This window comes from Rhodnius prolixus, unplaced genomic scaffold (assembly GCF_049639745.1).
Source record: "Rhodnius prolixus isolate KJV_2025 unplaced genomic scaffold, Rpr scaffold_13, whole genome shotgun sequence".
Lineage (NCBI taxonomy): Eukaryota > Metazoa > Arthropoda > Insecta > Hemiptera > Reduviidae > Rhodnius > Rhodnius prolixus.
Genome location: NW_027411583.1, coordinates 2,120,544 through 2,147,207, shown reverse-complemented (window position 1 = coordinate 2,147,207; position 26,664 = coordinate 2,120,544). Strand labels below are relative to the sequence as shown.

General features: G+C 37.3%; 1 long non-coding RNA gene across 4 annotated transcripts in view; it reads left to right on the top strand.

The window, feature by feature from the left end:
• LOC141447924 (uncharacterized) overlaps positions 1 to 26,664 on the top strand; it is a 108,284-nt gene that overhangs the window by 12,756 nt on the left and 68,864 nt on the right. For all 4 annotated transcript variants that reach the window (XR_012454685.1, XR_012454687.1, XR_012454686.1 and 1 more), the window contains one exon: positions 21,793 to 21,864. This is a non-coding gene — a long non-coding RNA (uncharacterized lncRNA). The remainder of the gene's footprint in view (positions 1 to 21,792; positions 21,865 to 26,664) is intronic.

The following is a 26,664-nucleotide window of genomic DNA, read 5'->3' as shown; positions in this document are numbered from 1 at the left end:
CCATTTTATTGCTATGATTGTCGTTGAAAAACAATAATTTTAATGGTCGAATAAACTTTATCTTTGAATAATAGTTTACCTTTTTAAACAAAATCAGAGAAGAAACTTGAAATATAAAGGCGAGGAAAGATTTCAGCAGAGTTATTCTAGAGACAATCTCCTCATAATTGCGGTGTCTATCTCACATTGTCTTTATATCTAAGTACAATTAAAATCAGCAGGAGTTCTCAGACTTTTAATTCCACACTTAAAAGGATAACATTTATCAATGAAACGAAGATAAATTTTGATAAGAAGCTCTGCAGTAAGCTACTTTTTATTTTTTTTGTGCCCTATCTCCGCTACGTGTTATGCATCATCGTTGCACACTTAGCTGCATTGTTTTTTTTTTTTTTAAATATCTTCATTAAGCTGCACAGATAGCGTTAGTAAATAAAACGTTATAAGATAGCGTAACTAATTACAAAAGTGCAGTAACGTGGCTATAAATTCTATCCGGTTACTTCCTTGTCTGGACTATAGTATTCTGCAGGCAATGTGTTTACTGTAGAATTGCAAATAGCGAATTACGAGGTGTGTTCAAAAAGTAACGGGAATTTTTAAATTTCGCGGGTTTGGAGAGTCTGATGGTAAAATTTTTTTTTTTATTATGTTGGTACACATGCCCCTGAAGTACGATAAAATTTTCAGTAATATTCATTGTTTACTTCTTAAGTGGCAGCCGTTAAGGTTAGACGTGTTTTTCGAGCTTGGCGATTTTTGTTTGTTAATAAAAATGGATCAAAGAATTTGTATTAAATTTTGCGTAAAAAATGAAATAAAGTGTGTGAAATGTTAATAAAGTCATATGGTGAGTCTGCTATGAGTAAAACAAGGATTTACGAGTGGTATAAGCGTTTCCAAGATGGCCGCGAAAACGTTGAAGATGACGAACGACCTGGACGTCCAAGCACATCAACAACCGATGAAAACGTGAAAAAAGTGAAAGAAATGGTTATGAACGATCGCCGAATCACAATCAGAGAAGTCGCTGATGATGTTGCCATATCAATTGGCTCATGCCATGAAATTTTTTCGGATGTTTTGGGTATGAAACGTGTGGCAGCAAAATTTGTTCCAAAATTGTTGAATTTCGAACAAAAACAGCGGAGAATGGAAGTTGCTCAAGAGTCACTCAATGAAGTCGACAACGATGCGGATCTACTGAAACGTGTTATAACAGGTGACGAAACATGGGTTTACGGATATGATGTCGAAACTAAGGCTCAATCGTCCCAGTGGAGGCATTCTGGATCGCCAAGACCGAAAAAGGCTCGACAAGTGCGGTCGAATGTGAAGGTTATGCTCACTGTGTTCTTCGATTTTAATGGCATAGTGCATCATGAATTCTTGCCACAAGGTCAAACAATCAATAAGGAGTACTACCTACAAGTTCAACGCCGTTTGCGTGAAGCAATCCGAAAAAAACGCCCGGATTTGTGGCAAAACAATTCATGGATTTTGCACCACGATAATGCACCTGCTCACACTTCATTGCTTGTTCGTGAATTTTTGGCCAAAAACAAAACTTTAACGATGCCCCAGCCTCCATATTCGCCAGACATGGCTCCATGTGACTTTTTTCTATTTCCAAACATAAAGAGAACATTAAAAGGCCGTCGTTTTACAAGCATAGATGACATTAAAAGCGAATCGCTGAAAGCTATCACAAAGATCGAGTTTCAGAAGTGTTTCGAGGATTGGAAAAAGCGCTGGCACAAGTGTATTGTATGCGAAGGGGACTACTTTGAAGGCGACAATATTAATGTAGATGAATAAATAAATATTTTTTTCAAAAAACGAAAATTCCCGTTACTTTTTGAACACACCTCGTATACTGCCGCCTCCAGTAAAAGCTGGTAAACAGTTGAGGTTTATTTTTTTTTGGCTTAGAGTAAACAAGATTTGTAAGCCAATTCAATCTTTCCTAGTTTTAAACATGGTGATGTTCTATTGTGGAGATTTCCTATCTGAGGATTCCACAAATATTTGATGAACTTGAACTATGTATTGGAAATTGTTAGTTGAAAATAAAATTTGGAACGTAGGACTGATATCGGACTGTATCAGAGATCCTGCAGGCTCTTTTTTACTTGTCAGGGCCAAATTAAAATATATAGCACTCAGTTCTGATCTGCCAGTTCTCTGCGATCATCTTCTGCAAAATACCATGCAATCTTCAGGTTTAGCTTGGGTTCGTGCCACTATAAATTGCAAGAACCTATTGATATAAGGATGTTAACTTAACAATATTATTCGATAACCGTTTCTGTCTCCTCTTGAGTAATTTTATCCTCTTATTTTTCAGCCTTAATCTTAGCCTTTCTTTCCTGCATGCTATGGGAGCTGATTTCAATACTCCCCAAGCATAGGTCGTTGTACAGAATGCTGCCTAGGTCTTAAATTAGTTTTTTTAGATTATTTCCTTTTTAAAATTTTTGTCTTTCTCCAAAAATTCAATTGTCATTTCAAAAATGTCTTTATTTTAGCTTCTTTACTCTTCTTAGACATGGTTTTCGTTGCAACTTGCCTTGTGACTAAGGACAAGACTGCCTCAGGACATGATTTCTCGTTATATCCGTTATGTCTATTTATTTATTTTTATGTATTGATAATTATATTGTTTTTATCTGATACATACCATTAAGATAATTGAGGAGAAGATCAATGATTCCAAAATTAACTAGTGTTTCTTTAAAAAATAAAATGGTGGATAGATTATTGCCAATTTCAGTCATTATTTTTATTGCTTTTGGGGAATATTGAGATGCGATCATTAAATTCAAACACAAATTTTGTTTCTTGATGCTAACGTTTCAGTAAATATGTTACCTTCTTCAGGGTATTGTAAAAAATTTGTGGAGTTTAATGTTAAGCTGCATCATCGTAGCTGTTGTATCAAACAGTGATGTTACCGACAGTTATGATTAGGGAACGGATTCGTATGTATTTACATATTTTTTTCTAGGCAATTTACAGACGTTTTTCAACTAGAAGTATTCATACTGACACTTTTTAAGCCGTTTGAGTCTACTTTTATTTCACATATTTCCACATATTTGGATGTTATCGCATATTTATACATATTTGATTAAAATAAATAAATATTTCTACATATTTAATCAAAATATGTACATATTTTTTCATATTTTTCATTTTGGGCATATTTTCATAATTGGGAGGTGGTTGACAGGAACTGTGAACCACAGACTGTAGGGCTGTGAATTACAGTGGGTACAATGGTTATTGTAATTTACACATAATGCTGCTAAACAGTGGCGGGCACTTGTTAGTTCTTTGAAGTTGTCTGACGTTGTCTGTTCTTTCAGCTCGTTCGTTGAAGTGTCCAATTCATTTCGTTCGGTCACTTAGTGTATTCTTTTTTGGGTGAAATGCCACGAACATCGGCCTCAAACAAACAACTGGTTGCTAAATATCTTCGCGAGTTTCTAGCAGAACTTTTTCGAAGTGATGGAGACATTTTGTACTGCACAGCTTGTGACAAGCGCGTTTCTTGCTCTCAACGTTCCCAAGTCACCCAACATATTGCCACCGAATCGCACATAGAGAATAAAAACAGAAAGAAAGAGAGGACGTCCTATCAAGCCTTCCTTACATCTCCATCATCAAGTAAGTCTACTCTGAGTACAGATCTGTGTCGGGCTTTGGTTAGAGCAGATATCCCTTTCCACAAACTTATTTATAATTGTAAAAATGTTCTTTTCTTGTATAAATAATTATAACTTGCCCCCCCCAAAAAAAAATCCATTTTCATAAAAAAAATGTCCATTTTACTTAAATATTCCAGAAAATATTTTAAGAAAATCACATATTTTCCACAAATTGACGAAAATAAATGCATATTTTAATTAAATATTTGGCATTTTTAAATACATAAAAATCCGTTCCTTAGTCATGATGATCTTAACATTAAACTCCACAAATTTTACAACACCCTGAAGAAGGTAACATATTAAATTTGTTTTGTGAATTTATTGACCGCATCTCAATATTCCCCAAAATCAATCAATCACCAACGGTCGATAACCAAATCTATCATTATTATTATTATTCTTTATTTTTGCCAAGCTTTCGACCATTGGGTCTAGGTCATCTTCAGGGCTTATGCCATCGACAAGTAGTAATCGCCTATTTTTTCAGGCGCGGCTTACGTCCAACTACCATTTACTAGGTGTCGTAGACGGAGGCGACTAGCAAACGTACTTTACTATTTTTCATTTAACCATTAAATAAAATCCAAGGCCAAGACCGGGAATCGAACCCAGTACCAAAATTTATTGAAGCACATAAAGGTGTACGGGAACATAACGGACCCTCTATGCTATCGACAATTTTAATATTTTTTTACATCGTTACAGCTAAGATTGGCGTGTTTTCTGTCCTGTCTGTTTATATATTAAAAAATAAACTTGAACTAATATCTTATGGAATAAATCTTGCTACTTTATCCTAGCAATTTTGTAATCATTCAATGGTTCAGGAAGAAATAAGTAAGAAATTCCGAAGTAAAAATCTTCCAAGTCTTCAAGAAATTTATTGCGAGTCAAGTGAACGTCAATTAACTTGATTGCATTCAATTGTGTTGAAACAAGTTGGTTGAAAAGATAAGCGGGAAATATTTGTTAGTTGGAGGGATGGATGGATTGGATGGAGACCATTAAAATAATGAGAACATGGGCGACCATTTGGATTTTTGTAATTGTGGGACTGCCTTTTGTCTTGTACCCCCAACAGCAGGGGTAATATCAGTTTGACAATATTTATTAGCCTTTACCTTTAAAAGGTCGTAAAAGTGTTTAGTTATTACAGAATAATAAAATTAACAGTTAGAAAAGTTATTACATGACGATTTTTGTTTTATTATTTTTAATTTACTTTACCGAAATTTACAACTGCAACTAACTACTGGACTAAAAAAAAAAAAAATTGAGGCTAATATTGCTTGGCTAGCAGAAGCAGGAATGGACAGGTGTAGCTCCGGATCAGCTATACCTAACTACGTATAACTCTCGGAAAAGACTTGTTAACTATTAATCCGTAAATAGATTGCCACCATCGTGGACTAGAAATCTGAAAACTAGCCAATCGCTTTCATCTCTTCGTAGCACCCTAAACAAACTCAAGAAGTGCGAATTGCTTCCACAGTACGGAAGTAGTGGAAGCTGAAACTGGTAATCTTTCATATAACATCCCTTGGGACAATTTCCATATATCCGAAAATGCTTTATCTTCTTTATATACTCGTATAAAGAATATTCTGAATTGAGGATTGATGAGTTTCCTTTCTGTGGTGTGATTGTTGGTTGTTTGAAGGTGTGTGGATTCAAAGATGATTGGTACTGTAAGAGAGAGTCTGGTCTCCAATGGCAACAACTCCAGCTTCCCTCTTCATCAGGTCCGTCCTACCATACTTCCCTTTCTCCTTTACATTCTCTCTCTCAACTTGCTCCCATCTCTACCCCCTTAAAAGAAGGGAAACGGGCACTCTAAAGGTAATTAAATGGAATTTTTAATCAAGCTTTGGGTGGTTGAGAAACGGAATTCCACCAATTAATTTATCGATTTTATTTACAAATACTTTTTTTAGAAACTTCTCTCATGACTGACTTGGAACCCACACCCTCGATTTAAACGAACTGAAGTTAACAGGCGTTATTGACAACTTAAAAAGACTGACTACACCAACGACCAAATCTTTCACTTAATAACAAACGACTGATTTATAATTCTATACCAACTAAAACCCACCTGGACGTACTGGTATTGAACTGTGGGGTTCAACGAAACGCTCCAATCTTCAACGAATTCAATATCTTCAGTCTAAAATTCTCCGCACTATCGTTAAACAGCTCCATTTTATGTTTCAAATCTAACTATCCACACAGACCTGGAAATTCCGTTTGTAGGTCTAGGTTGCCTCGAACTCTCTATAGAACTTGCACTCTCATTCCAATCCTCTTGCCCGCCATTTATCATCTCATCATCCTTCCAGACGATTAAAACGCCAATGGCCTCGCGATTTTCTCTCTTCTAAAGAGAGTAAGTAATTCTGGAGGCAACTTAGCGAGTGTTATCACTGGGTAGCTTCTCCCTTCAGTTAGCGAGTTTGTAGTGGTGTCAGTTATTGTCATTGTTAAGAATTGTCAAGAAAAAAATAAATACAATAAATCTCTCTCTGTTAAACATTTTTTGAAGAAAACTTATTCCTTAATTTTTTGCCCCAATAGTTAAATACAGTTTTATTTTAAATTATATATACAATAAATCCAAGAAGTTGTTATTCATTCAAGTCACGTTCATCTTTTTCTTTTTCTTTTTTAATTCATAAAAAATATTAATTTGTAATTGCTTTTTCATGATTGTAATCATCCCTTTTTATCTCTTCATCCTGAAAGTGGATTAAGCAGAACTCCCAAGGCGTTAACATTGATTTTATGGAGATTTATACTATGTTTAGGGCTCCCTAAGTCCCAGAATCCCTGAAAGAGAACATCCTGAGACCAGTAGTAAGTTAAGAGTTGCCCAGTACCTTTCCAGTTCCTGAGCAATCCCTTAAATAAAGATTAGTTTTAATCATTTTCAAAATCATGTCCAGTAATTTATTTTAGAAGCGCAGAAGATGTTTTACATAAAAGGAAATTTAGTAATTATTAACTTAAAAAAAGAAAACGGAGCTTCTTTTTTATGTAGCTGAAATGTAACCTCCATTATAAGGTTACAAATTGTAAACAAAATTAAAGCCTTAACTGTAGTGTAACAACTACTGTAGCTTTAGGTCAAATAAATTCCCCTAACAGAGCATAGTGACAGTTACAGAGTTGCACGCTTTAAGCTTGTTAGCGAGGAGAGAGAGACGGCCTGAACTTGTCTGTCAAGTTCTGGAAGTATATATAGGAGTAATAGTAACTATAGAGGATGGTAAAGAGAGTGGAAGGTGGTAGAAGACGCTGGCGTTGGACGGAGCGGAAAGGGAAGTTAAATTGACGGGGAGCAAGTTATCGGAGGGCCCCAAGTTGTCCTTCCGCCAGGACCGACTATCGGTCCAATCTCCTTCTTCTCTCTTAAGTTTAATATTTCCCTTCAAGACTGGAAACAAGCTTCTTCCTTATTTTACTGCTAGTGTCACTCGTCACCAGAGAGGACGAAATCTCTACGGCCAATCTTATCTCAAACTGTTGAAACACACCGAGGATGTTTCAGAACTTTATCATTATATTGATTTTATTATCCTCCTCCTTCATTTACTAGGAATCCTTTAATTTCTATTTAATGCTGATAATTGGGCCACATTAGCCAGCCAGTTACTACAGGCGAGGAGTGTCGCAGAACTAAGATGTATGAAGTGTGTTTAGGACAATACGAGGGGGGGCCCCATCTCCCTACACCTCTCCATGCGAAATTACCATTGTTCGAAACAGTGCTGGAAGTCTTTTTCTGTGAGCTCCTGCATGACGCGTGCCGCTTTTTCTAACTTCAAAGGACTGAAATCGTGTTCCTTTTAATGCAGATTTGACTTTAGGGGACAGATAAAAGTCACATGGGGCCAGGTCAGGCGAATGAGGCGGATGGCCTAAAACTGGGATATTGTACTTGGCTAGAAGCGTCTTGACAGACAATACAGTGTGATGTGAGCCGGCGCGTTGTCTTGATGGAGAACCCGTGACTTGTTCTTCCATAAATCGGGTCCGTTTTTTCCTTACTCTTTCACGGAGTTGATCAAGCATTTCACGGTGGTAATGTTGATTAATTATAATCGATATTTTCATCCGTTTTGGATGTGGAAGGGCGACCCAGGCGGTCATCATCTCTGACGTCTTCTCGGCCATCTTAGAAACGCTTGAATCACTCAAAATCTTGCGCACGTGATAAACATTCATCGCCATAAAAATTTTTTTAATAAAAGGTAAGTTTCAGTAGCGGTTTTACCAAGTTTTGATGTGAAATTTCACGACAATTCGTTGCTCTACTATATGTGTAGTATCACGGTTTTCGGCAAAACGAAACTAACACCTCTTACACAAACGACGGTTCCGGTCAGACAGACTACAAACACGTGAGACGCTGCAATCGAAAGAGAAGGATTTACGCTGCTACACAGCTGTCGGTCGTTAGGATTTAGCGCATGCATAGTTCTTCTGTGGCAGCATCAGTCTAGTTGTTTAATAGCCACACCTCGTATGTTGCTTTGTTTGGGGGGACATATTTAATTAACCTGACCTCGCCTGTAGATTGGACTCATTTGGTCTTTAAAGGTGGCTGAGGTTATATTTCTTGTAATGGGTAACCAATAGGGTGAATTATTGTGGAAACGTTCTTCTAGGGAATCTGTTGGTGGAGGGGAGCTCACCAAAGGGCTTAATCAGTTAACTGAACCTTGAAGCTTTGGGAAACGCTTAAGCTAATCGATTTTGCTGAAAATAAAAAGAGACAACGTTCCAATCGTTTGCCATTGCGAAAGTATTGGTTACTAAACATGACATACACTATGCTCTACGCAAGTTTTGAGGCTTAATAAAGTCCAAGACCTATAAATTGGGTATCGAACCCAGTACCACACTACTTCTTAGCTTTGCGAGCGAGAATTCCGTGTATGTAAACCCATGCTTAGGTTTTTGGATAGCCAATCAAGCAAACGCACAACAGATTATGGGAGTTCCGTCTTTCTCTCCCAATTTGCAAGCTAAATTAACTGTAAAACCCATTCAAGGATCTGCAGTATGCTGAAAACTAATTCTGTTAGGTCTTATCGCTAGCTGCATTTCTTGTAAATGTGTTATAGGGGTAACACTAGGCGTAGGAAGGTTATGAACGCTACAGGGAGGTTTTTTTATTGATTTTGGAACAGTGTGTAACCAATTTATTTTGTGTATTTGTTTCTTATTTTAAAAAAATATTTGTTTAGAAGAAGAAACAAATACATAAACAAAATGGTTACACTGTTCCAAAAACAATAAACAAAAAACCTCTCTCTAGCGTACATAACCTTCCTACGCCTATTAATACCCCCATAACAAATGAAATTAAATTTTGAATGGGAAAAATTAGTGCTTCCAGTTTCCTAAAGAAGTTATAAGAGGGTAAATAGTTGCATTAAGCCCCAAACATAAGATGCTTGAGATCGATTGTAGATGTGAATGAAAGCCAAGTGTACATTCGTAAGTGATAACCTTGTACATACGACAAACAGTAGAGTATAATAATTAAATAAAAAGCAGACGGGGATTGATGTTGCGGCTGGGACAGGAAACTGAGCATGAACTAACATGAAACATGGGGCGAACGCCATGCAGTTAACGTGATTTGATGGATGGGCCACGCCAAGTTGCGTGGTTCACTGGCATCCAAGTTTTATTTTTTTTCCCCCTCCTTTTCAAATAATTCCTTCCTTTTATTACCTCTCCTACGGGTTCATAACCTTAAATCATTTTGATTTAAATCTGTTACCTGATTCTCATTCCGATATACTCTTCGTGTATTTCTCGCTAACCAGATGTAACCAACCTCAGGAGTTTTAATGATAAAACTGTATTAAAGAAACATAGAAATATCTGATACTCCATATTCTCATTTAAATAAATACTTTAGAAAAGCCATGAGGACAAAAATCTAAAACGAACAGTAGATTTAACCAAGAGTACAACACTTGAACAGAAGCTAATTTGAGAAAACTTTACATCCTAAAAAGAAAAAAAGAATTCTTAGTTGTTTGAAAAAGTTGGTAGGCCTTGCGAGATGCCCTCCTTTGGTTAAAGGGCCAAAGAACTGGAACAGGGTAAGTTCAGAGAGCTTATAGGATCAACATTCCAAATAGGATTGGGACAAAAACATGGAAATGTACTTAGTGGCTAGTGCACTGTACCACTAGCTCTGGTTTTTATTTAAACCATATTTAGGCTTGAATATTATTGTAAAAAATAATAATAATAAATTATACTGATTTTCAATTGGAATATAGGGATTTTTACTTAACCTGTGCGGATCTAAGTATCGAATCCCTTTGCTACGGATAAATCATTTAAAAATCTTGAACTCTGATTAGGCATAAATCCAAGGATTATTTCCAGTTCTTCCATAAGTACAAGATAGGACAAATAATTTTACTGAGAACCTCACAGTGTATTAATTGAATTTTCGACTAAATTTGCATCCGTTTCTTATTTATTTCCTTATGTATTGGATTCAGAATTGTTAATTTAGTGTGAACGAAATATAGTTTAGGCTAAGGTGGAAATAATTATTGTTCTTTTTTTTTATTGATATTTTATGACTGCAATAAAGTTTTTTTTTTAATTTATGTGTAATTTACAATCATATTAAATATGGAGAGTATGATGAACTGGTGCGGGAGGAGAGAAACTACCCAGCGGTAGCACTCTCTATATGAGAGAGGAGAATACGAGGAGAAGAGAGGAGAGATAGGAGAATAATGATCTTTATGATCTTCAGACTACAGGGAAATCGCGGGGCCACTGGCGATTCAGTCGGCGAGGAGTATTAGGGATGTCAGAGGAAGCGAGAGACAGTACAAGAGGATTAGAGCTAGTCGAGAGAGTACGAGGGTCGTTTGAAAAGTCCGTGCAAAAATAAAAACTACTTAATTTTTTGGGGTAAACCTTTTTTATTTTTCAACATAGTCTCCTTTTAGGCTTATACACTTCGTCCAACGCTGCTCTAGTTTGTTGATCCCTTCCGAATAATAGGATTTGTCCAAGTCTGAAAAATAGCCATTCGTTTCTGCAATCACCTCCTCGTTTGAATAAAATCTTTTTCCCGCCAGCCATTTCTTCATATTGGGGAACAAATAGTAGTCCGAGGGAGCCAAGTCTGGAGAATAGGGGGGATGTGAAACGAGTTGTAACCCTATTTCCATTAATTTTGCTACCACAACTGCTGAGGTGTGAGCTGGTGCGTTGTCGTGATGGAAAAGGACTTTTTTGTGGGCCAATCGTGGGCGTTTTTCTTGCAGCTCGGTTTTCAAACGGTCCAATAACGATGAATAATATGCACCTGTAATAGTTTTACCCTTTTCCAGATAGTCGATGAGGATTATTCCTTGCGAATCCCAAAAGACAGTCGCCATAATCTTTCCGGCCGAAGGAACGGTCTTCGCCTTTTTTGGCGCAGATTCCCCCTTGGTAACCCATTGTTTAGATTGTTCTTTGGTCTCAGGAGTGTAGTGATGTATCCATGTTTCATCCACAGTGACGAAACGACGCTTAAAGTCCTGCGGATTCTTCTGGAACAGCTGCAAACCGTCCTTGCAACACTTCACACGATTTCGTTTTTGGTCAAACGTGAGCAATCGCGGCACCCATCTTGCGGATAGCTTTGTCATGTCCAAATGTTGGATGCAAAATATTATGTACCCGTTCATTCGAGATGCCCACAGCACTAGCAATCTCACGCACCTTCACTCTTCTGTCATCATCACCATATCATGGATTTTATCAATGATTTCTGTAGTAGTAACCTCAACAGGGCGTCCAGAACGTTCAGCGTCACTTGTGCCCATATGGCCACTCCGAAAATTTTGAAACCACTTATAAACTGTTCTAATCGAAGGTGCAGAGTCACCATAATGTTTATCAAGCTTCTCTTTAGTCTCCTGAGGCGTTTTGCCTTTCATAAAGTAGTGTTTAATCAACACACGAAATTCTTTTTCGTCCATTTTTTGAAAATCACTCGACTTCCTCGATTCAAACGAATGCCAAACACAAAGAAATAGACCGATCTGGCTGAAACTTGGTGTGTGTTCTTCCAAGAGATGCTACTAACTAAACATAACCTCGATACGCGCCAGTGGTGCTATCTCTCTGACTTTGCACGGACTTTTCAAACGACCCTCGTAGTATGGAATTTTTGGTATTTAGTCTTGGCGAGTTGGTCTATAAAGGGAATGTTGAGGTCGTTGGGAAGAGTGAGGTTATTCACCGTAGAAAGGAGCATCAGATATCTGTCAGAGGAGTTTTGACTGAAATGTCTTGTACTGTCCGTATGTTTGTAGGTTTGGCTGAACCTCACAGCTCTAGTCCGTATAAAGCAATAATTTTGTTTATCAAAAAAAAAAAATTAATGGCATAAGACTACAGTAAATCTTATTGAACAATGAGTAAATCTAATCCGTGGAACTTACGCTAGTAGGAAAATAAGGCTGTCCTTTTTTTTCATTCAATAAAGGCCCAAATCAAGAGCGAAAAGGGAGGCAGTTAACCGACAAGATGATGTGGAAGACAACCCTTTGCATTGTACTCGTGGCTTCAGTCGAGCTGGGTTCAAGATTGCAGTAAAGATACCTACAACTTTCAGTATATCGTTGAAAATATGGTTACAATTAACATGAGTGCTAAGACCGATAAAATATAAAAAATATTCAGATTATCTCTTGCTAATCTATCAAAAGCATTAATAAACAAAAATGAGAATCTTGTGGATCCGAAGAAACCTGAAAAGTATGGGTAATAAAATTAAGAAACTATTTGTACCAATTTTGGCTTTCAATTTTAACAAACATTATCTAAATTAATAATTAACGCTCTTACTTAGGTGATAATTATTAATGGCTACAATGGGTTTAACTCAGTAACGGCAGTGTTAGCTGTTCTGAATTTCTCACAGCATCAAGTTCCACAGCCTAAGTTGAAAGTGTCGATCATTGAATTAATTAATTTAAAAAATAAACTTTCCAGAATATTTTAATAGTAAGTAAAAAGTGCATACTTTGATTATCGAGTTGTAATAAAAAAAATATTAAAAAAAAGATGCAAACTGCGATAGAAAAAGAGATTTCCAAACCAATATTTACCTCGCCGTTTCATCTCCTCTCCACAAAGGTTTGGATAAACTGAAACGAAGCAATATTGGAAAAGTTTTGTGCAACTCTTGTGTGACCAGGTGCGGACGTCAGCCGATCTTCTATTGCCCTTTGGGAGTCGCCACCATCTTTCACTACAACAAGAAGAAGAAGAAAAGACGATCTTCCTTTTCCTCTTGTGTATCTCACCTCTTTAGTTCCAATAACTCCTTAGTAATTAAAAAGAATTTAATTACTATTAAAAAGAACTTAAAAGCGTTTAATTAATTTCCTGTAATTTCTTTGATATAATGAATATTAATTTAATGAATATAATGCTACTCTGAGCGTAAGCTGAACAACAGTCTACTGAAAGTACTGCAAGGTTTCCCTGCTGCAGCAGTTCACAAAGTTCAAGCTTACGTACAAGTTCTTTATAATGTATGCATCCTTATTCTTACACTCTCTTAAACTGACTTCTAAATTTCCATTTCTAAGTTTCTTATTATCAATAACAGCTTTAATTTTGTCTTATTTGCAAGAAAAACAACAATCCAAAGGCAGCCATATTGGAGTTGTTAATGTCAAAAAAAACGCTATATTATTCCACCCAGTTAGGAACATGAAAAATTGAATATTTTATAAACTTTTAAAGGCAAAAAAAACACCGGTAATGTCACAGTTTTAACTTGTAAAAAGGTTATTAAACTTTTTTTATTATTTATTTCTTAATAATTTGTATTTTATCCCCGAGTTTGGTAAAGCGGTCTCTTTGTAATATTAATGAATGGATCCTTTGAAGATAATTGCCATTAACGGAATCTCCTCCCTAAACGGATCGTTGATCAACATCAAACAGATTTACGAGTCTCTATCTCCCCTCTATAGTAGCCCAATTTTAAGATAGATAATTGTTAGGAAATTGAATAGAGATAAAATAATTAATTTATCTCTAAAATTGTGATAAAGAAGACAAACTTTTCTGAGATACATCTGTAAAGTTTGGAAAAACTGGAAATTAGAATTCACAGAATCTACGAGATCTGAATCTCGTACACAGAATCTCGTACAATGTGATTGTTCTTTTTTTAATCTTCTCTTTTAGTGTGTTTACTTTTTCCGACAAAATATACAAATGCAATTAATTCGAGTATTTGTTGTGGACTTTAAAGTCGCAGGAATTCTCTGTTTTGATATTGATATTTATTATTATAGTATTGTTCCTATTTGATTCTTTAACCTTATTAACATATTTTAACTGTAGTTCTTAATACTCATGCGCAAAATGAATGTTTATAGCAGGGGTTCCCAAACTACAGCCTGCGGGCCACATGTGGCCCCCTGAGGACATTTATCCGGCCCTTGCCGCACTTTCGGAAGGGGCATCTCTTTAATTGGTGGTCAGTGAGAGGAGGAGCACTATATTGTGGCGGTGCCGCAAAGCGCTGCGTCGCTCATGTACAGTACTACTTTCGATGACGCGATACGGCTCCGAAAACAGTGTAAAATAACAGCTAGAAGTAGTAAGAAAGGCAAAGCACTATAACTAAACCGGACATTGACCATCTCATTAGCCAAAAGCAGGTCCCATAGTTCCCAGAGAAATACTGGGCAGTTTGGTGATTTAAATTTACTTGTTCTTTATTTGAAATATTCTATTTGTTCCCGTTTTATTTTGTTTTTTTACTTTAAAGTAGTTTGTTTTATAGTCCGGCCCTCTAAAGGTCTAAGAGGCAGTGAACTGGCCCCCTGTGTAAAAAGTTTGGGGACAGTTATGACGTCACCCTGCCTTTCGCCAAAAATAAAAGAGAATGTACCTTTCTCGATACATCGATAGATATCCTATCGTAAAGCTATCAATGTAAATATGTAACAATAAGTACGATCTATGGGAATATGTATTATCTAAGATTATTGGTATCTATGCGATACTCAATGTAAACTGCAATTAATATATAAGGACATGCAATTATGAATATAATGATCAGTCAAGGATTAGTCGATGATTAGTAAACTATTAGTAGTATTTTACGTTACTAGAATATTAGTAATATTTTACGTTACTAGAAGTTAGGCCTGTACATACTAAATGTTCTCAGTTTGTGCATAACATATCAATAAAAATTTCTTTGTGATTCTGCAAGTCGCGATTCTTTAATTGACCCCTAGTTTATAGCTAACAAAAAACAAGATGGATCATCGTACGTGTCCATATTGTTGGCTTCTTTTAACTTCATTTAACTATTTTAAGGTTACAAAAAATCACTCAGACCACAATAGCTTCTGCGAGCATTTATTTTTACTGAATTTTTGCATTAAAAATATGCTTCAACATATCCCCCATGTAGAACAGAGTATAATACTGGTTTAGGAACTCTATACAACTTCTAGGCAAGCATTAAAAGGATCTAACATATAATGCATTCCGGTATCCTTTCCCTTGCCATCAAGTGAATACATAAATGTGAATAAACGTCAGAGAATACCCAGGAAATATATATATATATATATAAAAGAGTTTGCAGAACACTCAAGATGGAGGCCAGAACAGTGAAGATGGTTAGGAGTATGTCGTTTACTGTACGACATCTGAATTTTCTATGTGAACGGGTTAGACGTGGACTGGTAATATTATTTTCATGTCGTTTGGAATTCTGGAAATATAATTTTTTTTTTAGCTACAATTGTTGTCTTCTATCGAGAATACACATTCATCGATGGTTACCACCTTTCTATAAATCTAGCAGACAGTCTTGTTGTTTAGTTGTTGCTACAGCTTCTCCAGGTTTGTGTTTAGTGTTCTCTCAAGGGTATTGAATGGTTAACGAAGGTTCTTGTTTACCTTTAAATTACATCAGCAATTAACCAACTTAGCTGAGAATGTTACCTTCACTGAATCCAATAGTAACTACAGCCAGCTCTCTAGTTTGGGTTCATTCTCTTAAAAGCGGAAATGTTCAAGCAGTATTTCACGTTATTTTAAAAAAATAATTTTCATTTTAACGTAATTTATTGTACAATTATATTTGCTGCTTTTTGGCATTTTGGACGGTCTGCTGTGAATATTATTTTTTGTGCTGTCAGTATTTTTTGGCTTCATTCCTTTTTCAAGTCATCCAGTCTCAAAGACTTCTTATGTTTTCCAACTCTTTAAGTTCAAATCCTCGATCTATTCTCGTAATACTAGATCTCGAACCTCTGATCTCTACATTCCCTCACACCGTACTTCATCCTTTGACAAATCTTTCCTAATTCGCGCTACCTCTCTCTGGAACTCCTTATCTTCATCTTTCCGCCAAGCTTCTACCCCTTTCCATCTAGTATGAATTCGCGGATTCTAGGACGTTTTTTTGCGTCGGGATCGACGACCTCGCAACGCGTCATCATGACTTCACAAGCCATACCCCTCATCCTAATTTTGTGGTCCAGATGGACGAGGGTTTAGGGGTGTGACGTCATAATGACGATACAAAACGTCACGATGACGCAAAATAATAGAGGTATTTTCCTTGTAGCGCATCTCCTACGTCACAAGGAACGCCAAAAATGGATGAGGGAGCATCGTGTACGTCACATGTTTGTCCCGGTGCTAATGCATGCACACCTCCTGTCCTACGTCACAAGGAACGCATCTCCTACGTCACAAGACATACCCCTCTTGTTTAACTCCTCCTCCACCTCCTCTGTGAGAGCTAGAGAGAGTGAGAGAGAGAGAGAGAGAGGTATAATATGGGAGGCTGTGGCATGTGGCTGCATCTTTTACCTTATGCCTGCTAAAAGTATAGGATGATTAAAAAAAATAAACAAAATGGTTTAAAATATATATATATGTTTCCGCCTCTGTGAGAGCTAGAGAGAGAGAGAGAGAGAGAGAGAGAGAGAGAGGTATAATATGGGAGGCTGTGGCATGTGGTTGCATCTTTTACCTTATGCCTGCTAAAAGTATAGGATGATTAATAAAAATAAACAAAATGGTTTAATATAAATATATATATATATATATATATGTTTTATTTCATCTTTATTTACAAGCCTATTGGATGGTAAGAGATTCGTGGTGGTGGGGGGCGCCAAACCTTGACCTTGTGCTTGCTAAATGATAATCAAAAAATGTGTATGTATTTTAACCAAAAAAGATAGGACACAACCAATTACAAACTTAAGGAAAATTAAAAAAAAAAGCGCCCGAGAAAGATATCATTTCCTACGGCGTCATAGATCTTCTTGCATTAGAGTTAGCCTTCAGTATGTCTCATGATGACACATTGCACCTTCTAACTGACCATGTTAATAGTTATCAAATTAAACGTATAATAATTATTCTGCACTCTTTTTTTTCTATGTATAATTGACAGTTGTAAGATATCTATTTCTAAGTATATTTGACATTATGTAACTGTTTATAATAATTAACGAGTGTGTTGTTTTTCCTTATGCGATAATAATTTTTAATGTCCATTACACTTGATAACACCCTCAATTAGTGTGTCAGTTTGTGTGAATCACCCACATACACGCGCGGTTTGTGTGTCACTCCGCTCAAAGATTAATAACAAAAAGGTACAAATTTTGTTTTTTATTATTTAATCATAACCCATTAATACTAATATTCTTAAATATGTGCTAATAGCCAAATAAACAGGATGTGTGATTTTTGGGGAACAGGCAAAGACGTACAGCGGCGGTCTGGAAGGACTGATATCCTATCTTTTTTGGTTAAAATACATACACATTTTTTGATTATCATTTAGCAAGCACAAAGTCAAGGCGCCCCCCACCACCACGAATCTCTTACCATCCAATAGGCTTGTAAATAAAGATGAAATAAAACATATATATACGAGGGTCGTTTGAAAAGTCCGTGCAAAGTCAAGAGAGATAGCACCACTGGCGCGTATCGAGGTTATGTTTAGTTAGCAGCATCTTTTGGAAGAACACACACCAAGTTTCAGCCAGATCGGTCTATTTCTTTGTGTTTGGCATTCGTTTGAATCGAGAAAGTCGAGTGATTTTCAAAAAATGGACGAAAAAGAATTTCGTGTGTTGATTAAACACTACTTTATGAAAGGCAAAACGCCTCAGGAGACTAAAGAGAAGCTTGATAAACATTATGGTGACTCTGCACCTTCGATTAGAACAGTTTATAAGTGGTTTCAAAATTTTCGGAGTGGCCATATGGGCAAAAAGTGACGCTGAACGTTTTGGACGCCCTATTGAGGTTACTATTCCAGAAATCATTGATAAAATCCATGATATGGTGATGGATGACAGAAGAGTGGAAAGTGCGTGAGATTGCTAGTGCTGTGGGCATCTCGAATGAACGGGTACATAATATTTTGCATCCAACATTTGGACATGACAAAGCTATCCGCAATATGGGTGCCGCGATTGCTCACGCTTGACCAAAAACGAAATCGTGTGAAGTGTTGCAAGGACGGTTTGCAGCTGTTCCAGAAGAATCCGCAGGACTTTAAGCGTCGTTTCGTCACTGTGGATTAAACATGGATACATCACTACACTCCTGAGACCAAAGAACAATCTAAACAATAGGTTACCAAGGGGGAATCTGCGCCAAAAAAGGCGATGACCGTTCCTTCGGTCGGAAAGATTATGGCGACTGTCTTTTGGGATTCGCAAGGAATAATCCTCATCAACTATCTGGAAAAGGGTAAAACTATTACAGGTGCATCATTATTGGACCGTAAAACTATTATTCATCGTTATTGGACCGTTTGAAAACCGAGCTGCAAGAAAAACGCCCACGATTGGCCCACAAAAAAGTCTTTTTCCATCGCGACAACTCACCAGCTCACACCTCAGCAGTTGTGGTCGCAAAATTAATGGAAATAGGGTTCCAACTCGTTTCACATCCCCCCTATTCTCCAGACTTGGCTCCCTCGGACTACTATTTGTTCCCCAATATGAAGAAATGGCTGGCGGGAAAAAGATTTTATTCAAACGAGGAGGTGATTGCAGAAACGAATGGCTATTTTTCAGACTTGACAAATCCTATTATTCGGAAGGGATCAACAAACTAGAGCAGCGTTGGACGAAGTGTATAAGCCTAAAAGGAGACTATGTTGAAAAATAAAAAAGGTTTACCCCAAAAAATTAAGTAGTTTTTATTTTTGCACGGACTTTTCAAACGACCCTCGTATATATTTATATTAAACCATTTTGTTTATTTTTATTAATCATCCTATACTTTTAGCAGGCATAAGGTAAAAGATGCAGCCACTTGCCACAGCCTCCCATATTATACCTCTCTTTCTTTCTTTCTTTCTTTCTCTCTCTCTCTAGCTTTCACAGAGGAGGAGGAGGAGGAGTTAAACAAGAGGGGTATGTCTTGTGACGTAGGAGATGCGTTCCTTGTGACGTAGGACAGGAGGTGTGCATGCATTTGCACCGGGACAAACATGTGACGTACACGATGCTCCCTCATCCATTTTTGGACAGCATGCGGGGTATACCTTGTGACGTAGGACTTGCGTACCTTGTGACGTAGGAGATGCGCTACAAGGAAAATACCTCTATTATTTTTGCGTCATCGTGACGTTTTGTATCGTCATTATGACGTCACACCCCTAAACCCTCGTCCATCTGGACCACAAAATTAGGATGAGGGGTATGGCTTGTGACGTCATGATGACGCGTTGCAAGGTCGTCGATCCCGACGCAAAAAAACGTCCTAGAATCCGCGAATTCATACTTTTCATCTTTAAATCTCTTCTGTACTCCTTTATCTCCTTTCTACTCAGCTTTCTCCGGAATTATAATGGAATGCATTTATTTCCTTAATTTTAATTCTTATTTTTGTAAATACTTGCCTTATTTTTGTACATAAACATCTAAAATACAGGCCAAACCAATAGGGCCTCCAATTGTACATGTATTTATTCTTAGCGGACAATAGTCCACAGGATAATACATTCATTTTTTAACTCCCGTTTGCAAGAACGTCAGTATCTCGCCAAGCCTTTTAGTAATGTTCGCTCTATCCATTATAGAATTCTTACAGAAATCTTCGTGCCAGGCTCCAATACCATAAAAAGTTATATTTTATTTATTTATTTGTGAAGCATAAGCCATACAAATGAGTACAGTATTTACAGCAAAAAATAATAATAATACTAATCTTATAAAAAAAAATGAAAGAATATAAACAGGGAACAAAAACTATTACTTTAACCAAGTTGTTGAAAAAAAAAAACGAACAAAGTAAAAAAGAACATAAAATAAATATTAATTCAAACTTAAAAAAAAAAAAATTTGATATTATTAAAACAAAAAAGAATAAAGCCACTTCTTGAAAATAAAAAAGAGTATCAAATCAATATTACCGTCAAAAATAATTAAAAAAGTAAAAAATGAAAAATGGAAAACACTAATCAAACATAACTATTCATTTAAAATGAAAGACCTCAATTTAAACATATTTACAGTAAATAAAAATAAATTGTCTAACTGATCGCTATCAGCTAAGGATAGCAAGCTCTCAACGTGCTTAGGATACCTAGAGAGATAATGTATTCTAAGTGGCTCATATATAGGACAGACAATCAGTACATGATGGAGGGTCTCGAATTCATTGCGATTGCAAATTGTGCACAATTTATAACATAAGAATTATTACGAAAATAGCATCTGATTCTATTCTTGAAGGAAAGTCTCAATTGGCTAATAATTCGTAACTTGACGATGCTGGCTCGAAACCTGAGATAATCCTCACCCAAACCCAGGGTACTGATAGATCTATAGAGTAGGCTATACCGCGAGTTAATTGCAACGTTCACATCAATACTTAAATAGTGATTACTGAACTTCTCTATTATGTCAGATACCATTCTTCGGGCTTCGAATGGACAGTTCAGGGACAAAAAATGTTCAGCACCAATTGTGACAAGCAGAGCTCTTAAGTGAGAAACCCAGTTCAGTCCTTCCAGAGTTTTACCATTGTTATCTAAATTCACCAATTGGCAGAAACAAACTTGAGGAATTCGACCCTGGGGCAACTCACACAGCTTAATCCACAAATTCAACATCCTCTTCAAAACGCGCACCCTAACCTACTGAATCCCTGACTCAAGTCTTACAAAACTGTGCGGAGTACTTTTAGGTAAATAATATAAGTTTTTAACAAACCGAGTTTGCACACACTCGAGTTGCTCCATGTACATCGGAGACCAGAGCTCAGAACCGTACAGTAAAGATGGCATCAACAATGCCATGAAACAGTCTGAGAGTGCAGTCCCAACTGTCAGCTCTAGAGCGCCACAATATATTCTGAACTCTACCTATAGCCATATTTGCTCTGCTGACAAAGTGACCAGCAGCCTTCGCAAATTTACCAGAAGAAGCCAGTGGGACTATAGACTAAGATAGCTATAAGTGCTGACTCTTTCTACTATTCTGCCATTATAGTGGAACTGATTCATCTTTCTTAATCTTCCTCCCTTATGGAACACTACAACTTTAGTCTTATCAATATTTACAAGAAGTGGCGCAGTACTTACTTAATAGTTTCAATTTTAATTGAACATCAACAAACGAGTCAGCCAACATGACCAAGTCATCAGCAAAGAGCAGCATTAAAAGGTCGTTCGACTGACTAATTCTCAATCCCGAGGCACCACTACTTCTGAAATATTCAACAATGTCACTGAGAAAAAGAGAAAACAAAAGAGGAGAGAGAGACTCACCCTGAAGAACCCCTTGTGTTATATCCACAGCTGAAGAAAATTCTCCTCTGGATTGCACAATCAGACTTGCTCGATCGTACAGACTTTTTAAAATCCGTATGAATTTGGAACTGACACCAAGATTGAACAGTTTAGACCACAACAAACTATGATTTCATGCCAGGCTCCGATACTATAAAAAGTTATATGTTTTAAAAAATTGTTGTTCTAAATATCATTTTATAATTTTTATTTTCTTTTCAGAGGCCGCCAAAACTGGGGTTTCCATTTGGTTTAACCAAAACCTCTCCCTCTACTCTAACTAAACACACAGAGGTAAGTTGAAATTTAAACTTGTTTGAGTCAATTTATTCGAAATTCTGGTAACATCACCTGCTTTAAACATTATCAGTACATAACCAGATTCTTCTCATGCCAATAGGCCAGCCTTGAGCGACCCATTTTTTGTGACGTAATGGCTTCGTATGTTCTGAACCCTTTTTTGTATCCCTTCAGTTCATTCCATTAATGAAGTGAATGTATCTTCAGTTATTTGAAACCAAGGTTGAAAGATACTTCTAGTTCTAATTTACAATTTACGTCATAATTCACCTATGAGATGGGCGTAAAAACAATATTTTAGATTATAGTCACCATTTTGGGAAATAAATTTACCAGATTGTCTAGATTAATACCATTTTTATTGGCTAAATGGTTTTTAGACGAATTAGCGATATGAGCAGTAGAACGGAAACGAATATACCGGACAGAGAACCCATACACCCCTTTCAGTTTTATTACTACAAACGAATTGGACCGCACATTAATTTTGTTTCCCTAGGTTTGGTGTACTATTGTACACGATTCTATGGGTCCAGGTGGTTGTACATGTACGATCGATGGGTTTTGTTACAAAGAGGAAACCCACACATATCCAAACGGCTTTTCAACATTTACTATTGAAGGTATGAAAGACTGAAAACAATGTCCAGTTCAATGCAATTTGGTAAACTGAATGCAATGAGTTTCTTGTTAATACTGTTAGTGGTGAATTCGATTCTTTTCATTATTAGGAATCTAATATTTATTTAGGTCTTGCGCCATCTTTTTACGTAAATTGATTAATAAACAGTAGAATGAGCTGCGGGTTCAAAACATTATTTCCTATGAAAAATCAAACTGTATCAGTCTTATCTAAAGTTCTAAATCATGTTAAGCCTAGCCAAGCTAGCTATCTCAGGACTGGGATAGTTAATTTTAGAATCGTCACCTTCTCTGACAGCCTAGATGGCTTTTACATGCTACCTTATCCTAAGAAGTTTACATTCAATACCAGTTTGGTGATGCTTTGACATTCTGAAGGAAGTAGTTTGCCCAAAACAAGGCTTCTTAGGGGGTAATAAGGCCGAGAGAGAGAGGTTCCAAAAACCTTTTTTTGCTGTCTAGTGAAATGCCTTACAAAGCAGGCTAGAGAAAAAAAAACAGGTTTACACTATAAGTTGCAGTAATGGTGCGTGGAAAACTCTAGGTCTAGGTCAAGGGCAGGCGAAAACCCTTCATTGCTAATTACGCGCATAAATTCACTGAAGTATTATATCCCAAAGAAATCTTAGCAGCCATTCGGATGTTCTTGGGCCTCTAAAGACGGAAGTAACACTTGATGTGCTTAGTTGGTGATAGCCAACAATCAGTCTTTACCAATCGTTGCCAAACCACTGCCATCTTCCTACATTACCATCATCCATCTTTTATTTCCTCGTCATATTTATGACTATTTAGTATATACAGGGTGATCCATTTAAAACGCAGCAATCGCTGATAATTTTTTAGAAAAGCGGAAATACGGAAAACCCATTAAATAAACTATTATGTTTTTTTTTTGGTCTAGTTTTTAAATTTTCCACCCCTGAGGCTATACCTTTATTTTTGGCTATGTTAGATAAAATTGTAACTTTGATCTTAGATATCTCGACAAATATTAGGGATATCGAAACAGGGTCAACGTCATTTTTCACAACTTTTTATGCAGTTTTCATAAACATTGTGAAAACCAGTGGTCCTTATGTAACCCCAATCGGGTTTTTGGCCGCAACTCCGCCAAAAATGAAGATACAACATCGGGGGTAGAAAATTTGAAAACTAGACTAAAAAATCAGATAGTTTATTTTATGGGTTTCTCTGGATTTCCGCTTTCCTAACGATTTATTATATAATAACGATATATTAGCGATTGTTGCGTTTTAAATGGATCACCCTGTTGGTAGGTATACAATAGCTATACGAGGGTCGTTTGAAAAGTCCGTGCAAAAATAAAAACTACTTAATTTTTTGGGGTAAACCTTTTTTATTTTTCAACATAGTCTCCTTTTAGGCTTATACACTTCGTCCAACGCTGCTCTAGTTTGTTGATCCCTTCCGAATAATAGGATTTGTCCAAGTCTGAAAAATAGCCATTCGTTTCTGCAATCACCTCCTTGTTTGAATAAAATCTTTTTCCCGCCAGCCATTTCTTCATATTGGGGAACAAATAGTAGTCCGAGGGAGCCAAGTCTGGAGAATAGGGGGGATGTGAAACGAGTTGGAACCCTATTTCCATTGATTTTGCGACCACAACTGCTGAGGTGTGAGCTGGTGCGTTGTCGCGATGGAAAAGGACTTTTTTGTGGGCCAATCGTGGGCGTTTTTCTTGCAGCGCGGTTTTCAAACGGTCCAATAACGATGAATAATATGCACCTATAATAGTTTTACCCTTTTCCAGATAGTCGATGAGGATTATTCCTTGCGAAGATTGGTACAGTAAATTGCTTTTTAATTAATTTACCATAATGTAATCTTGGCTCCTATTTATTCAAAACATTTCAGTATTTATTCTTCTCCCCTTACTCTGCGTCAACGCACTTACTTCCTGCGTCTGACCCAACACTTCAGTTCAGTTTTCCATAATTCTTCAACTGTTATCCCAAAGTGAGCTCTTCTGTACTCAGCCAAAACCCCTCAGTTACGAAATCAAGTAATTACTTGAACCCGTTCTACCCACATACTCTGCACCTTGACTGTACCTTACCCGCATTATGGAGACTGCACGAGGTACATATAAATTATCTTGAGTGAAGTCTTAAAAAAAAAAAAAAAAAAAGTTCTGTCTCAAGAAAACCCTAGGATCCCTTGTGCCGCCAATTCCTTCCACCCGCCGAATAAATAATATAAGAGGGAAACTTACTCACTGCTGGTCTTGTCACGGCGACTTACTCCTCGCTGCAAAACATAAATATATAAATTATTTAGCTCCAACTCCGTTCTTCTGCGCATTTTTTGCCCCTCACCCTTCTTCATCCTTTTAGTGTCACCTTTTGAATTTTTATCCTTTCATTTCTTTCTTCATTGTGCAAATCCATTTCTTAATATTTTTGTTTTCTTTGTAACCGGTGAATGGAATATTTCTTAGTTGCAAATGTTATACATACGATATTTACTTGGCGCTTCGAAGTTTTCTAAAGTTTCTTCTACTACTGAACTTCGGTAGCATCTTCATGATAATTTGAAAATAATGAATGGAAAACCCAGACAGTAGAAAGGTATTTCCAGTTGAAAAATATTCTTAAAACTCAAAATTTCACCAAATTTTTCTCTTCATTTCTTTTTTTTTTTTTTAAATTATACTTAGTTTATTGGAAGACCGTGAATTGTACTGAAAGGGTACTTTAGGGCGCTACTTATTCCTCTCTACTCTAACAAGCGGCTTAATATAGTCTTTCGCGATGCGTACTATTTGAGCAGCGAATTTAGAATAAATAAATAATATTAATAATAGTATAATAATAACTTAATAATAATAATACTAGCCTTGCTGGTCAAGGTTCACCGTAGGTTACGCATGGGTTTCAAGAACATCTGCCATCCCAAGTAGTGGAGTAATATGTTCGAGAAGAACACTAATAAGAGGCGCTAATAACCTCAGCTGTTGATGCGCCAAAAAAAAACAAAAATAATAGTAATAGTAACAATAACAATAATGACTCGTGGGAGATTAGCTCAAGGCTGGTGTGGGACTGCCTAGGTGCACTGAAGGAAATTAGTAGCCATAATAAGGTCTTCCTGGTTTGGGTACCTGGGCACTCGGGTTAAGAGGCAATGAGGCGGCGGACCGCCTGGCCCGGGAGGGTTCAATGAGAGCGCTTATCGGGCCGGAGCCGTTCTGCGGTGTCTCAAGATGCCTCAGGAGTACATCCATTAAGCTATGGATGCAGGACCGATCAAGGGAATGGTGGGTCAAAACTCCAGGCCAGAGACAGGCGAAAAAGTTTATCCATAGCTACTCGCCCAAGCTAACTGCAGAATTACTCCATCTAGGCCGGGTGGCCATAAGGATAGCAGTTGGCATTCTCACTGGCCATTGTAGATTAAATAAGCACATGCATCGCATGGGCCTGGCAACGGATAGCCTGTGTAGGTTTTGTCAGGAAGAAGAGGAGACGGCACTGTATGTGGTATGTCAGTGCGAGGGGCTGGTCTGGCTAAGGTACCGCCTCTTTGGCAAAGAGAAGCTGGTGCCAACAAGCCTCAGCCAGGGCCCTCTCTCGGACCTATTAAGACTTTTAAGGCAAGCAGGACTCGAGAGGGTGCTCTGATGGCAGGTGCTCTGATTGACCACCTGGGAGCCCCCCCCCAATTCCACAGTTCGGTTAAGGACAGGATAGGGGGAGGGTCTCCAACTAGGGGGGTGCCACAATAGATCCTTGGGGTGTCGCGGTGGCGTAGGCTGAATAGCCAATTCCCCCGGTAGAATCTATCTATCTAATAACAATAATAATAATGATAATGATAATAATACTTAGGGAAGGGATTAGCTATGCGGTTAGCGTATTGTATTCCCACGCGGAGATCATGGGTTCGAATCCAGCTGCTGACCCTTAGAGTTTTCTCTTCCTAGGAGCTTCTTACAGCTCACTGTCCGGTGATCGAGAGTGTTGTCTGTAACGAGAGAATACTGTCCGAAGGCTGATCGTGCACTGAAAAAAAACTCTGGGCGCTAATAACCCCAGATGTTTGACGCGCCTTAAATAATTAAATAATGATAATATTTTCATAGGTTTCATTCACACCCACTATGACCGCCCTCCCTGAAGACCCTCTTGC